The 17,327-nt window shown below is 44.3% G+C and overlaps 1 protein-coding gene across 4 annotated transcripts in view; it reads right to left on the reverse strand.

Moving 5' to 3' along the window:
* TP63 (tumor protein p63) overlaps positions 1–17,327 on the reverse strand; it is a 106,669-nt gene that overhangs the window by 52,624 nt on the left and 36,718 nt on the right. The gene's annotated exons all lie outside the window — the stretch shown is intronic.

The raw sequence follows: 17,327 nt of genomic DNA on the forward strand, positions 1-17,327 counted from the left end.
TTATCCAAGGGTCCAAGCACCTCATGTCTCTCCACATCCTATAGCTTCAATCCCACCCAGAGCCATCAAGCTCATTTATCTCTCGATATTTCAGCCAGTCTGCTCCTGACTTCCCTCTTCTTTCCAACAGTTGCTCCTTTTCCAGAGACAACTTGGTATTATCAGCCAAGAAGCGAAGGTTCCCCGAGTCAGAGCACCAACCGCGAGACCCGTAACAAAAAGCTTTCCCAATACTGGGAATCCCACCAGCCCTACTGAAGCTTTGAGCAACACATTGTCACTCCTCCAAGAACCCAAAAGGGAGTCGTACAAGCTACCTGCTGAGCTCCCCAGGGACTTTGGACAACCCATTTAATAACCCAGCTTTGCCAGTCATTTCAGTCATGGAGGAAAACAGACTGGTCCTTTTGCGAGGATGAAGAGCCCTCCCTACACCCAAACGCTTTACACTCTCAGCTGTCCTTCCACAAGAGGACCAAGTAGAGAAATTTAAACCACCAATTAGAGCTCTTCCTTAGGTTTCTGCCTGTTTCACTGGAAGAGGCTGATATTTTATGGGGTTTTAATTAAAAACTCAAGGGGAGGCTGGTGCTCTGGGGTCTTCAGTGAGGCACATGGGACCTTCCAGAGGTGGATCAGCTTGCTACTATAAACTGTGCTGGGAAGAAGGAGGTCAGGCGGGGAACAGCCCAGGGAACTTCATTTTGGGAGCTGGGACAGTCTGCGGAGAGAAGGGAGAGCTGTTTCCCTCCTTTGCTGTCAGTGACACACTGTGTCCTTGGGCAAGCCACCTCGCCTCCCCCTCCACCCTCAGCCTACTCCAGGCAGCAAGGTCTGCAGGGCAAGGATTGCTCCTCACTGTGTAAAAAGCACTCTGCTTAATGGGCCTCTGTTTTGTCTGAGGCCTTCAGGCAGCAGAGTAATAAAAGCAATTACACATTGAGTCCTAATCCTGGGTGAACCAGTGACTCTCTGTGTTGCCTCAGGTTAGTAATTTGCCCTCCCTGCCTCAGTTTCCCCATCTATAGCAGCAGGGATGTTATAGATTCCCAGGAACCCTGTTAGATGGGCAAGCAAGTATCTGCGATTGGACTCAAAGCATGCTAAATAGTTGACGCAGGAGAAAGCGATCCAGACTGGTTCTTCTTCTCCAAAAGGAGATCAGAGCTTTGGCAATGCAGATGACAGTTATGTCTCATCTCCTGCAGGCTATTCAGCCAACCAAGACCTATTTAACGGACTTTTGGTACATGTTTTCCCTCGAGGCTAATTCTGTATGGGAAGAGCCAGAATGCTGACATACTGCACCAGGAACAGTCTTTTTCCTGCTCAATAATTTTGTATTTAATCAAAAAAACAAGCCTCCCTTCCCTCCTTCCCCAGAATACCCTAATAAGACCTGAAGACTTCTCAAAAATGTAGAAGTATCACTCAGTTATTTCATTTCTCATGGAGATTAGCATCAGACACACTCCCTAACCAGCAAATGATGAAAAGACGGCTGTGATGAAAACAGTCTCCTAAACCAGCTCAGACATACAGACAGCAAAACAAGAGTGTTTCAGCTTTCACTTAAAAACTTTTCCCTCTAATCCCAGGCTACTTAAGATGATGGAGAAAGATGGCCAAACGGGCAGTTGGCATTAATAAGAAAGCACAGTCTGGAAATGTTGAAAGTGCTGCCTGGAAGTCAATTAAAAAAAAAAAAAGAAAAAGAAAAAAAAAAAGTTTTTCATTAAAATTTAAGATATCCTTAAGAGAATCAAAGATCCTTTTCATTCCTTTCAGTCCAGGGACCATCTGTCTAAATGTTACCAGCGGAGCAGCCATTCCACCACATTTATACACTCACATGCCACAGCCAAATGCCATGTCCCCATTTGCTCTTTAAATAACTATTAATCTCCTTGCACTTATCCTCGTGCTGACACAAGCAGCTGTTGGACAAACCTTCTCCCCCTCCGAGTCCCACCAGCCTTTCACCTTCCCTGGCCCCTTGCTCCCCTCCCCAGGCAGGTGCTCCATCCCCGATGACAAAGCCGGCCGCCGGGTTTGTGCACACACACATATATACAAGCACTAAATCTCTTGCAGCTATGCCGCAAGGCAGGCGGAGAGTTGTTTGTGCTCAAGGGGTCAACATCTGAATTGCTTGCAAGGCTTTTGGAGGAATCAGATAAGGCTTTCAGAGGCACACGCCTTCTGACAACACAACAATTAGAGGGGCAGCAGGCCCGGGGAAGGCGCACGCAGGAATTCACCCACCACCACAATAAAACCCCTTCGGCCCAGCCACGCTGCGGATGGCGAGAACAAAGAAAGCAAGGGGCTGCGGACACAGCCGCAAGGCATCGCCCTGCAGGAGGGGTCTGCAGGGTGTGTGTTTGCACACACACAGCCTCCTTTCACCATTTACGGAGAGGAACACAACAGCATTTAATTCAGAAATTAATTCTTGCCAGGTTGGTAGCCCAGAATTTAGCACATGCTCATGTTTTGCTGCTGGGCTGGTTTAAACAACTGCAGGATGTAGTACCACCACCGATTCCTGGCAGGAGAATGCTATTTGGTGGAAAGAAGAGAAATGCATGCAAAGCTGAAAGAAGGGATTATCTAATTTTCAGTGCCTTTGTTCTCTATTTTGTTCCCTTCATCAAGTTTCTGAAACTATTAATATCGCTAGGGCATTGCAAAAACCTTCAGGGGAGTTTAACTGCAAATAACTAGAGAGCTACAATTAGATCTTAGACTACGTATTTTGGAACATCGTTTCAATAACCATCTTGAACTATCAGTTTTGCTGCCTACATCCCATCAGCTTCACTTTCAGGTTTTCACGCTAACTCACGCTTCTAGATTAGGAGAGCCATGGTTTCACTGGAGAGGCTGCCAAATTAAAAACCAGACTGAAAACTGCAGAATTGTTTAATTATGGTTCTGCTGCCAGGAGGTCAGATCTCCCCAACGAATGCCGCAGACAAGGTAAGGCAGAAAACCTCCTGACTCCAGAGGCTCCGGGGCCCTTGCCACAAGAGGGCAATGCAAATGCTCCACCGCACACAGCAGAGCTGATGCGCTGGGGAAGATTCCCCAGTCCACTCAAACTGGGGCCAATCTCACCCTGCCTTGCAGCAAGAACCCACCCCCAGTTCTTTGGCCACAGCCTGCTTTTAAGCCCATCATGTTAATTGATAAGGTTATGAGATAGATCTGCAGAGACCCCAGCTATGAAGGCATGAAGTAATGCAAGTGAATAAAAGTTCTCAAGGGGACTTCCATGCAAAAAATCCCCTAAAATACGCAGCTCCAGCTATTAACTACCCAGTTATCAACATTTCAGAGAAAGTTTTGTGAGTTGCTCCACTTCAGAAAATAAAGCAAAAGTCACCATCTTCAGGTGTAGAACACCTAGATGCCTCCACCCCTATCAAAACCCTTCTCTGTATCTCCAAAAGAGCGTGCATTTATGTCATGCACATGTACTGACAAAATTTTAATTTTCACCGCTGGATCCATGCAGCTCAAGAGCATTGTCCAGCTACTCAAAAAGCCTTGCAAAATACCACCACTGGTGCTTATTCTCCAAAGATACGAGAGGACAAAACTAACAACTGTGGTATTTTATTAGCAACAAGAAGATTTTGCAAGGCACTTTGCTAATTCTGTGCTTTGCCCTTAACTGCACCACAACTAACGCACCAGGGCTAACAGTTGCAGGACTAGTAGGAAGCAGCTTACAGCAATATTTCAGTGCTGGACCAGGTAAAGTTTCAGATTCCTGTTGGAGAACAGCTCTCTTAAGAGCATCAAGATAAATGTTTTCCAGAGTGCTCGATGCCTATCCAAATAGGCAGACAGACACCTCAAATGTATCAAGAGAGGTTTAAATCAACCTAGTTTTTCAAACCTTCCTAGCAAAGCATTTTAGTAGGTGGAAATAAAGCACTTAAGCTCAACAGAACTGTTTCTATCATAATTATTAATCAAGATATTGCTGACTGCAAGGCAGCACAGCTTCACCAGTTCCTCAGAAGGCGGCTGATACAATACCCCATGTAGGCGCACTGCTTGTGCCATTACAAAGAAGTGCCAAGAAAGAAAGGGCTCCACCCATGCCCCTCAGCTAAGATCAGGGCTGAAGCCGAAAGAGATATCTAACTCACTCATCGCATTGAAAGGTGTGATTTGGTTTGCATCTCTAGCCTCTTTTCTCATAAAAAAAAAAAAAGACTGAAAAACTTCTTTATGCGTCAGACTTTCCACTCGGCTCACGTACATCTGGGCTGCACTCCTTTCAGAAGGAACAAGCTCAGCTTGGACATCACTCTGGTCCCCTCCAAGCCATGGGGGGAAGACGTGTACAGTCATTTCAACACCAGCTCCGGCCCAGGTCTCCACAGAGAGCCGGGGTGCTGGCAGCGGGTCTCACAGCCTCTGCGCTCCCCCCAGCTCTGTTTCTAAAATGGAAACAAATCCCAGGGGTCTATTTTGAAGAGGTTTTTCCCCAGAGCTACTATGCAGCTAAATACATCAAACACTCGGAAGCCCACAGATAAAATGATAGTGTGCGCTATATACTCAATGTGAAGAGCGAGGGAGCAAATAACTTTGGTTGAACAAAAGATATCAACAATTACCAAGATAGGTTCCCAGGCAGTACAGCTCCTAAGCTCTAATTACGATGTGTCATGGCTTTTAGTACTATAACAAATCAATCTGATTTGAGTAATCTTACTGTTGGGTCATTGCTTTTTCCAGGAAAAGAGAAGACTATTTCACATCCCAGTAGCATTGCAGGTTCCCAGTGTGATGGAGTGCGTCGGACTAGAAGAGGCCCTGGAGTCAGTAATCCTGTTCTGGTTATTAGACCTGCTGCAGCATAACCAAACAGGTAATGTCTCCTCAGCTCAATCCCACCTGTAAGCAGGGAGCACAAATATTTCTGCATACTGTCTCCTGTATTATTTAGAAGGGGAACTATCTGAGATCTACAGGGCTATGCAATAAGCATGACCACAGTAATTTTTAGAAACTAAATTCAAGAACAATAAAGAAAAAAAATACTCTTCTTCTAAAGGGAGTGAGCATCCTGTTAAAAAAAAAATAAAAATTGCGTATCTTTCTCTCTCTCTCTCTCCACAATTATCCTGCACAGGTATTTCATGTGAAGTAGTAAGATAACCCCAGCTGGGGAAGGCGGGGGCGGGGGGGGGGGGGGGGGGGGCGAGAAAAAAAAAGTGGAGAGAAACAAAACAACAACTTCCCCCCTCCAAAAAAATCCCAACAACCGAAGACCAATGTAAGTGACAAACTGAAATCATGCCACCATGTTTAAAGTTGAGATATGCAAGCTTAAAAAATTGCCTGCTCTGCCTACTTAACACAGCATCCCTTCCCTTCCAGTGGTTACCGATCAGCCCTTTGGCCACAGCCAGCTTGGTAGACAGCACACTAAGTATGCTAAAGGAGAAATCAGGGCACAGCAGTAATTTGCAAACATACACCATTACACTTGAAAAATGCTATGGTTTGTAACGGGCCGGGGGGGAAGTCTGGGTGATTTTCACTGGGATTAGCTAGCCCAGTCTGTACTTTATGCCACATCTACACCCTTTAGGTTTACACAAGCAACACAATTTTAAGAGCCATACCCAGTAAGGCTGCAGCCCATGTGTTTTCACTGTTGAACTCAGCAGAACTTTAAAGTCCACATATGCAGGTATTTGTAGGCTTGAAGAATAAGATAAATTTGTGAAAAGCAATGTGAGGGCAAATTTCTGTTCACCCATAAAGGCTGTAAGCTTTGCAAGCATCTTGTTCCCCCTAGCTGTAATTGTTTTCCATTTTAGCTAAACTGAGTTTTGCCCCTTGGTTAATTCATTTAACTCGGCAAGAAGTATTTTTCAGCCAGAAGCAGGGTGCCTTTTAAAACAAGCACAGCCCAAAGCAGGAATGCCTGTAATTCCTGACTCCTACCACCTGCCACAGGTTCACCTAAAAGAGCTTGTCTAATTCGAGGATTATCAGAATGACAGTGCATCCCACTTCACACAAATATTAAGTCTGGACATCCTACATTGTGTAAGTATTTCTTATATTCTTATATTTCCAATACATATAAAAATAATATCACTGACTTCCCTAGAGCTGTATTTTAGGCTTTAAAAAAATAAATAAATTCTGAATTGGGCTCTTGAAAAAAATTCTCCTTGCCTAGAACACAACTTCATTTCTGAAAGTCAGACTATTTTATGCAGGCTTTCATTAGAGTATCTAGGCTACGCTTAGTTATTTTGAAAATTCAGACAGTTTAAACCAGGAAAAGTCCAAGATCCACGCCCCTGCACACAGTCATTTCTTTACTCTGAGCTTGTGCACAGCAATTATTTGACATGCAATTGGAAAACATATAAACAAAAGGGGGGGGGGGGCGGAGAAAATCATACAATATCACCTCTACGAGATGCAAGAAACCACGAGACATCAGAACTCCATTATCTTAAAGCAAATTGATTAATAACCCAAATACTCAGCTTCCTAAAACTAAAACGGAGGCCAAGATTTTCCGATGTTCTCCTATTACCAGCTGGACAACACAATGTCAACAAAGATCTGAAGAGCCATAAAGTACAGACAATTTGGAAAGGCACCCCCTCATGCTCCCAAGAGATGTAAACATAACTGAAGACAAAGACCTACATCAGGAAAACCAGAAAAAGACTGCAAGATTTCAGCAAGGTATTTTTGCCCGATTTCAGTGTTTGAGAAGAACTATCGGATCACAGCTCAGCTGGGTGCCCAGAAATCCTATGTGCCAAGTTTGTACAGCAATGTTGAAAAGTTAGATTAAAAAAAAATAAAAATAAATCTTTAAATACAAGAGGAAACAATTAAAATACAAAGGAGGATGTGGGGAAAAGCAGGAACTGGAAAGGAAAACTCCAGTAGTTGATTAAAGCTGCCTTGTTTCTTGAACTCTTTACTGGACGGTAACCATCGATGGTTATCAGTTGTTTTAGACATGCAGCATTTTATTGTGTTGAGAGGGCAGCATTAGGCTGGACAGGATATCTGTGTGTCATCCACGGTGAAAGGCTGCAGACACTGTAACCACCAAAGTATGGCCATAGGGCACAAGGACAATGAATAATCAAGGTCAGAATAGCACCAGGAGTTGAAGTTAGCTCCCAAATTCATCATTATGCTCAATAAAATCAGAATACACCAGCTTTCAGACACCGAGGTAAAATACTCTAGTTAGGTAGCATCTTAGTCAGAACAAGAAATTCAGATCATCTGCAAGTTAAATAAGTCAAGCAGTTACACACCAGAAAAAAAAAAAAAAAAAGAAAAAGAAAAAAGCAGCCACACACATAAACCCCCCACACCTACTCTTTGAAGCATGGTGCAACTACGGAATATAAGAATTCATAAGAAGAGTTATAGGAGGGCAAAGGGCAAACTAAAACACGTTAGAGCAAGCAAAGGAGAAGGGTTACACTGCAGCACGAGAGTCCCTATACATTAAAAGGAAGATCTCCTGGATTTTCTATTGTATTTGGCCATTTCATCTGTCCAAATTAAGCAAGAAAATTCCTGGATGATGTTCTCAAAAGCCCGAGACACCAAACAGCAGACTGAGAAGCTTTCAAGATTGAGTAGGGAGTCAAGAGGACTAGCAGCCAAATTCTGATTATGCCCTAACTGCAGAGAACAAAAGGAGGAAGGGCTTTGCCTTCCAACACTTTATTTTGTATATTAAAGCAGCTCCTGACCTGCACCAAGCTGATATTGCCTGCACCCAGTGATCTGTTGGGGTTCAGTACAGCACAAACCTGGGAAGACCACCCTAACCACCCTCCCGCTGCGGCACACGTCAGAAACACAGCTTCACATCACTGCTGCAACCTACTCCTAAGAGGCGAGCAGGAGTTTTATATGGTGTTTTCCAAAGATGCCAGGCTATGCATACATCAGACCCAGAAGCTGGTCTTTGAGAGAGGAGGGGTGTGTGTGTGTGTATGTGGACACAATGTGCATGCAAAGACAGGGCTTCCTCTGCAGTGACTTCAGTCCATCAGCCTTACAACCATCAAGAATATTTCCCCCAACCATTTAAATCATGTTATCACACATTCTGCACACCCAGGATTTCCACAGAGCTTTCTGGTATGGGCCCTCCAATGTCTAACAGCCCAACCAAACCGACTTTTCAGTACTTCCCTCCCTCTCCAATACTGCTGGCTTCAGCAAACACTAAAACACATAGTGCCATCCATGGTCACTTACACAAGGCACAGCTTCGGAGATCGACATTTGAGGTACTCAGCTGGTCAAACCTTTCACTATCCAAATTGAGACGTTGATAGATTCATTGTTTGACATGGAATTGCTCACATTAACAGAAAGACAGGAACACTTTCTGCTCAAACAGACCTTCCATAATTTTAGTGGTTGCTTCTTGCAATAAGCAAGTTAGCTAAGCTAACTGTAAGGAATTTGTAGTCATTTGCCCTTACAGTTACCCTGACTGCATGTGATTTTAATAACCAAAGACAGAAAGGGGTTCCTTCCAGATTTTTGGGGTAACAACGTACCTCCCAATACCACATTAAACTCCCTACCCCTACCAACTTGAACATTCACGGTTCCTTTCAGACACACAGCACAGTGGACTGAAAGGTTCATCTCAACAGCTTTCCCACCTTAATATTCAAGAAGTAGTTTCCCATTTGCAAAATACTAGATCACACCTAGCCAGTGTATGTTCTAGTTTCCTTTTTAAGAACTTTTTGCACACTTATCTGCTGCGGAAAGAGGGTGAAGGGTAATTCATTCATCTATTTAGTTCTAGTCAACCACACCAGCACTCCTGAGGGAGTCAATTCTTATGCTATGGATAAAATGCAGAGTAAAACTGCAGCAGTGAGTAATCACAATAAAGGCTTGCAGAGGCTACTAAGGATCTCAGAAACACAACTCAAATCTGCAGAATCCAAATTTTACAGAGCAGTCAGAATTTTATTCTTTTCTTTGAGCAATCACACACCCAAAAAGCATTTTGGGACTCACGAAGATGTCACGACGTTACCTTAAAAAAAAAACAACAAAAAAACAAACAAACCTCAAAACAAAAAACCACCCCAAAAACCAAACCACCGAGCCAAATGATTAAATACTTTAAGTCATTTCCCATGCAGCAAAGAGATCCACTTGCTGACTTGACACTTTTGTTGGCAGCATGCTTAAGCCCTATAAAGCTACTGGCTCAGAGAGCGTATCCACCTATTCCTATTGTTCTGTTCACCTCCGCTCCCGAGGCATCGCACACCAGCCCTGTGCATCAGATCCCTTACGCAGCTGGACTGCAGCTCTGCAACACAGGGATTTCTGCCTCAGCAGCCGAAAAGCTCAGTGCTGCACCTCCTCCTCTCTCCCCGTTCCCAGAAGTCGGCAAGATTCTTTGTATTTACTTCCTAGATGTGGATTAAAACTGAAAGATTCATATCTGCCGAGACACAATCCATCCCTTTCATTCCCAGACACTACCCCACCATAAAATATTTCCCCTTCCCTCCCTAAACTGGGCGTTTCCTCCCACTCTCTTGCCCTTGGTAAAAACATTCATCATCTTGCCATCTTGAGGAAGTTGGACTCATCTCAAATTTCACCAGGTCCCCTTGTATACCACTTCCCAAAGTCCTTGGGGGGAAGTTTAATCCGGATCCAAACTCTGGAATCAATCCCAAGAGGCTGCTGGGCTCCAATCAATGCATTAATTTTCAAGCAAGTTCAGCCTTGCCACTTGGGTCCACTTCCAAACAGAGCGGACGACTGAGCACAGGCCCAGAAACACATCACACCTCGAGCCATCTATTCTGGCTACTAACACGCACACCCTGGTTAAAACACTGCTCCTTTAGTTGTACCATTAAGACTGCAGGTGAAACAGCAGCAGCAGGGGATTTTCAAAAACACAAGATATCATTGAGTGTTCTTGGATCAACTCCCAAATCGCTCAAAACAAGTACAAATTAAAAAAAACAAAACAAACACCCCCCCCCAACACAAACAAACAAACAAAAACAAAACAAAAAACCCCATGACAACCACACACATGCCATATTTTTGTTGCTTGCTTGTGCATGGAGCTCATAACAACGGTCAGCAATTTCAAACAAAATCATCAAGTTTAGATTCAATTTCCCAAAGAGGATTCAAGTTTACCTTGCCAATGCCAAGGCACTAAAGCTTTCATGTGTCTCATCTGAGACTTCCTGAAGAGTCATTTCTTAATGATTTTGCTCCTTATATTAGAAGCCTTATAGAAATAAAACCCCAAACATCTGAAATCTCATCCTGCTCTATCTGCTCTTTGCTCAAGGTAATTGCAAGCAGCTAAGCTAAACCTGGAAAACCTCTCATAGGCTCTACTTTAGAAGAGAGTTGGGACTCTCCCCCAGGAGCTAGTCTGTTTATAATATGTTCACCCCTACATTTCACTGCACTTCCTTCTCAGTAGCTCGCAGTCAAATCACAACCTGTAAACTCTTGTTTGTCCTGGGCTGCTCTACTAAGGCTTTATCCCATGGTTTGCCCTTGCTGGAAAGCAGCTCTTTAATCCCTCTGACAGTTACAGCATCTTCTCCCTGCACAGCAAAGCTCTGATGGGAAGCTCCATTTGGAAAACTAAAGACTGGAAGATTTCTCAGCAATCATTTCACATTATAACTGAAGAAACAAAAACAAAACAGGAAGTTTTTGAAGAACAGCAAGTTTATTCACTTAGAGAGACCCACCCACATGCCTAACCATGGCTGAGCTCACATATCACTCTAAAGATCATAGCCTTGGTTAGTTGTCAAGGGATGGTAAGGCAATCATGGCACGGAGACAGCAGAGAATCTAGAAAACACGTGTGAGTGAAAAAAAGTTGAACTTCAACACCCTTAGAGAAAAATTATTTTCCTCTTAATTCCACTTGATACCAAAAGTGACTTGACACTAATCCAGGCCAAGTGGCACAAACAAAGAGCTTGAGCTCACTTCTCTGCTGGAGAGGATGGAGTGAAGTGTTGCTGTTGGTATACGAGAAGCTCCTCTCCATTCTGATGATTTATGCAACCTTGCTTTAAAAGAGTTGCATTCATTTTATTGCCTACTCTGCACATTCTCAAGAGGCGTTGGAGACAGTGCCAGAAAAATAACAGGGCTTAACAGTGTCTAGCGCAAATCCATCAGTGCAAGAGCTCCTTTCTGAAGCGTTTCCAGATTTTTTTTTTCCAGTGGGAACATTTTGTAAATAGATTTTAAAATTTGCCTTGAGCCAGGCAACACCCGCTTTTATTCAGCCCTTCACGATAATGAAATAAGTAGTTTCTCCACTAGTTATAGCCAATGACTTCCAGAGGAAAGAAAGCACAGAGCACGCGCTTTACACCCTCTCACATCCCACATCCACAGCTTTCCTGTTGCAGATGCCATGTCTTCCTCATGGAACTAGTGAAGCTTCTGTCTCACAGAAAACAGAGCCACGACTGGAAATAAACCCTTACACTAGGCATAACTTGGCAGGCACAACCCAGAAGGTAGCCACCAGATGAGCTGAAACACACAAGGCAGACAAAGCTTCCCTCTGTTGTCTCTCTACGCTCAGGGACAGGGAAAAAAGAAAAGCAAAGCAATTTCACTTGACTTAAAACCATTACTTTGTTATTAAAAAATACAAAATAAGAAGAAAGAAAAACAGCTCCTGAGGGAGTTAGGCAATAACATATAACTGGGCTTGTGTCAGAAGAAATCAGAGAATTCAGGTGTTGGTGACATTGTGGAAGATTCAAACCATCGGACTGGTAAAAATAACCAGTCAAATAACAGTTCTTGCATTCCCCAAGGAATAATCCTGAACAGAAAGTATATGGATAATTTCATCCGGTCTCAACTGAGGCCAACTTAGAGCAAACAAAAATGCATTGACAGTTACAACCATCGGTTCAAGATGTAAAACGTCCTCACCGCACTGCAATGGCAGCTCTTTTCCATCTCTCACAGTGAAAACCTCTTCATTCTAGAAAATATCTGGTATTAGTTTCTTGCCAAATGAAGCAAGCTAGCAATTTTCTAGCAACTGAGAGGATCCCCTGTCCCTAGTTTCATATCGCTTATTAACCCTCCTGTTGAGCACAGAAAATTGTAAAATGGCAATGCAGGTTCCAGCCTGATGTCTAGTGTGATTGCATTACCGTGCAAACCGCACAAACGTGTTACTGAGCAGCAATGACACTTTACACACAGCCAAACTCTCCTGATTTCTGCAGAAGCATTGCATGCCACACACCGAGAAGTTAAAGCTGTGCAGATGGACAGAACGTCATCAGGTTTCATTTTTGTCTATTAAAGGACACACTCATTCATTCTTTCCACCCACATACAGGTTACAATCACTTCTTTCTGGGCTACACCCGCAGCCATAGACTGCTGAGGTCCAGCCCCTCTATCTAAAGCAAAGAGAGGATTTTTCCAGGTAACATCCCAAATTCACTGCTCAACATGGGGGTCACATTACCTCTACTATCAAGACTGACACCACCAAAATTTTTCAGTACCCGATTATGGCTTGCAAACCTGCTCCAATAAGCAGTTGGACCTTTGTTGGAAACACACTCAACTCTTGCCTTTCCCTGTCTTTCTCCCCCAGAGTGCTCCTCTTGTTTCAGCTGGGAGAGAGGTGGGAGCACACAGCAAGAAGCAGGTCTCAGCTCCCCGCTGCCCATTTTTCTAAGCTACTTCAGTCTCTTCATTGGCAGACACAAATAGGGTGGTAGTATCCACTTAGTCTCTCCAAACAAAAGATACAGGCATATCTAAGCTTAAGCTTTTCTATTTCAGGTTAAACCTTTTCAACTGGACTACAGATTTAAAACCTCTGAGGAAAAGGTACCTGGTTGTACAGGGCCTCTACATCCTTGCAGAAGACCTTTGCAGTGCAAGGATAAGACATGTGCCTCACAAGCCTGCACAGAGGATGTCACATGACAAAAAACTTCAGTCCCTTAAGTGCAATTACAGCAAAACCAAAGCTGGAACTGCAGCTGGATACTGTAAAGGAGCACCACCCCCAATGCATCTCCCTATTTCTTGCTCCTAACGAGAGACTGTTCCCAAACGTGTGGCATGTTGATAACATTTCCATAAAGAGAGGCCACTGAAAGGCACAGTGCTCATACTTGAGCCCTGCACAGCTCAGGGAGAAGTTTCCTCCTAGGGACTGGGAGTTGTTTGTCTACTTGGAGTCAGCAGAACCCCAAGACATCATCACAAATAGGAGGAAGGACCAGGAGAGAGGGTCAGGTTTAGCCAAAACCTTCCTTGAGAAACTCATTAGGCTTCATATAGCATCTATTCAAGTGCTTTCACCTTGGGGTAGGACAAGATGTGGGGGTGCTGCACAGATGAGCCTTTCTCCCTGGTGCCTCCAGACTGGAGGGAGAAGACGAGCTGCTCTCCGGGGCAGTGACCAGGCAGCGTCCCTCAGAGACCGCTTCCTTCGCCCCAGGCTTGGCCAAGGGCCACAGAGAAGGGGCTGCAGGAGGGGAAGAGCCTTTGCCGAATGCAGTCAGGGTGACCTCTGCCATGTGGCAAAACCAGCTAAGGAAAGCAGCACCAGAGGGGCCATGGCTTTGTCCTCTTTGGTGGTTCACAACCAAATCCAGGCTGACAGCAAGGATAATAAATCCCAGTCACACTTTTGCTATGCACTAATGAAGCTGATGCTAAAAAATGAGCTACAGCTCAATTCCCAGATTCCTTAACCTTAAACTGTTTGCTGAACCAATGTCCCAGGTAGGTGCAAGAAATATTCCTCTCACTGAGGAGGTCCAGCTCCCTCAGGACATCCTTCCAGGCCACCCCAGAGACCCACATCTCTCCCCCTGCAAAAAGGAAGGACTCGCATCCAGGGCATCGCAGCTCAAACAGATACATCTGACTTATTATTTAAAAAGCTATGAGGGAAGAGAAAAGCAAAACCGAAAATGCAATACTCTGAACAGGCTATCCTAACCCCAAAGATATTTGCAGCAATCTGTACACAGTTTTTCTTAATTTCCAGTATGAAGGAGAGTTGCCAAAGAGCCATAAAGCAGAGCACAAGAAGTTGTAGTATAAAACTAGTTTCCCCCACCCCCCTCCCAAAACTATGATAAAAATCTTAACAGAAAGAGATTCTTTAATTTGTGTGTCTCCCACGAAGAGCAGGAAGATCTTCAGGAAGACTGAAGGATATAATCAAAAGTCACAGCACATATTTCTTATCACTGTTTGAACAAGATGCGTTTATTCTTTTGGCAGTGCTTTAATTTGATTTTAGCACACTCCAAACTCTGCATCATCATCTCAGCCAAACGGCAGAAGAATCCAGAGTCCCCAAAGGGAATCTCTATTGCTCTCATCCTCCCCTCCCAGCACCCAGGAAACTTGGACAAGACTGAGCAAACTTGCAGATACTCTCTTCACACCCAATTTTGTGCATGCTCCCCCACAAACATTTGTGCATAACACCTAAAATTCCAGATGTGGAGATGAGGTAGGAAGACACAATGAGATCCAAAGGTTCCTGTTTAACAGTGCCTCATCACCCCATTATAACCGCGCCGAAGTCTCTCTCCTTTTTACATCTCCTACTCATAAACACACAGGAATGGATCTCCAGGGTCATCAAGTCCAGTGCTCTGCCAGCAAAGAGCTTAATCGTTCTTATAGTCAACCCAGATCAAATGCTGGTTAAGATTAAGCTGGAAAAGTGGTTGGGGCAGGTTCCACCTCCAGCCTTTCAGGGCTGTGATTCACTTCAACACCCTTCTCCCCTTTCCCAGCTTTTCTCAGCCAGATTATGCTCATTTGGGAGGAACTCCTCATCTCACTGCGGCATTTGGCACGGCACTTGCGGGCATGGGCGCCATAGGGCCATGGGTGATGGTGTGAGCTCACCGCCCTGGCCACGCAGTCTGCGCCGGGGCTTGCCCAAGGGCCGGTTCCCAGACTGCGGGGTGGAATGTGCCGCACCACCGGAGGTGTGGAGGACAGAGCTCAGCATCTGCAAGCAGGCAGCGAGCATCCTAGGGCAGCTGGGCACAGCATGTCAAGAAATGGGCTTCAGGTGGGAGGGGAGTCCCTGCTCTCCATTTTACAATCTGATTTCTGTGTGTGTGTGAATTGACTTCCCCCCCTTAAGTAAGTTCTTTTGTCTGTTTTTAAACCCTAACTATAGTCTATACCAAGTTTTCCATGAGTTGGTATGGCTACCTTCTGCCCAATCCACTAACAGCTCTAAAATCTAAACTCCAGCAAGCACCAGTTGCAACAAACTGCTACTTCCATTTCCACAGAAAGCTTTTTTTTTTTAATTATTTTTTTTCTTTTTTAAGGAAACCATGCCAAAGCCTACATCTTCTTTTCAATCTTAGGACAGGCAAGGTTCATCATTACCAGTATGCTTTAACTGAGCATTAACAAGTCTGCCTCTCTTTTGAGACAAGTCATGAGAAAGGCTGCTCTTCCTCAGAAATAAAGCCAAGTCAATGCTAATCGGGTTTTCCTTCTCCAGTGGACAATGCTTTGCTGGATGAACAAAGTCGGTGCACCATGTTCAAATCCAAGAGGGAAGGGGGGGGGCAGAGGGGGGGAATTAAAAAAAATAAGAGCTAAAGCCTTTTAAAAAAACGACTCCCCTGACAGCAACAGTGATGAGCGGCATTTAAGCGGAGCAAGAACGCTCCTGAGCGCATCGCTTCTGACAGATGAGCCCAGCAAGTCAACCATAGGGACTCCACAGCCCCGCCGCTGCTATTCAGCGAAAGTTGATCAGATAGCAGCAGACAAATAACGCCAAGCAAACACTCCAAGAAGTGCTCTCTCCACATTTAAGAGTTTATAATTAACCTAGGAAAAAAAATAGAGTCACACAATTCAGGTCTTCTGCGCGGCAGCAGCTAGGAACCACGCGCACGCTGGGTGTTTGTACTCCCTGCAGAAGGGGGGACGGAGAAAACACACTGGTTTCAGTTTACCCCTCGCTCTCCCTGAGTTGCAAACCTGCCATCCCAGACGTGCAAACCCCAAGTGTACTTTTAACAGGCTTTTCCTCACCAGCTATCACATCTCCTAGCTGCCCTCTTGCTCTTGCAATTCCTATTTTGTTTTCTTTTCCAAGTGGCTGAGCTTCTGTCTGCTTCAGGTCTCATACCCCGTGCCCTGGACTTGAAGCATTTTCACCAGGAATACACACACGCGTGCACACTCACACATACAGACAGAGGAGATTCTGCTGCATTGCCATTCTGACAAATGTCAACACAGCTGCTGTCTCCGCTGGAATGTAAACCAATATTGTCGTTAGATCTCCCTCAACCCCAGGTAACTTCCTCAAAGACTTGCACAGCGTGTGGCAATTCTCTCCACTGCCACCTTACAAAGCATCAACCCAGTTGGTTAAAAGCAATTAAAGAAAAAAAAAAAAGAAAAAAATCAAAGTTGCATCTGAAGTTTGCGTTCCACTTGCACCCATGCGGTACAAAGGGCTGTAGAAAGCAAAACGCAGCCATTGTACCCACGTTCATCCTCATAATACGTTTAGACAGCCACCCTGTATAAAATATCTTGTTGCTGCTGCAAATCATGAGGCAAGGCATTAACAGCGCTAAGTAAAAGAGTTATTGGTGTGGACGCTAATGCAACATTTGCAGCAGAGAACCTTTGTTTGCATATAGTTTTACTCAAAAACGTAACCTAAGAAGGGGTTTATAATGCATTTTTGGTTATTTCCTAGATACTGTCCGCTTTTAACAACGAGCAGCAATTTTGACAATAAAAGACTAGTACATGTGTTATAACGCAGTCAACACAGATATGGTTCTGACTGCTTCAGGAACGCAATCTGTATGCATTGCCCACAGTAAGCAATGGCTTTGCCTTCTTTCTCTTATGAAAGAAAATTATGTTTGGCTGATCAAGGTTCCCAAAACAAATTCACTGGCCCGAATGTAAAGGCTCAAAGTTCACTCTCATTCAGATATTTAGCCCAGCAAACTCCACTTCCCATTATAAAGTGCAAAGGTTTCAAAAAACAAGTGCATATTCCACACCTAGCTTCAGGACTACAGGGGTGAAGAAATCACATGAATTCACTAAAAAGAAAAATATATTAAAGATATCACAGCTCAAACCTAGAATCCTTACCTCGCTATACTGGGACTGGGCATTGTTTTCCAGGTACAACATGTTAGCAGTCAAATTGATCAATGCTGCTGTTCTTTCTTCTGGCTCCAGGA

This window comes from Accipiter gentilis, chromosome 6 (genome assembly GCF_929443795.1).
Source record: "Accipiter gentilis chromosome 6, bAccGen1.1, whole genome shotgun sequence".
Taxonomy (NCBI): Eukaryota; Metazoa; Chordata; class Aves; order Accipitriformes; family Accipitridae; genus Astur; species Astur gentilis.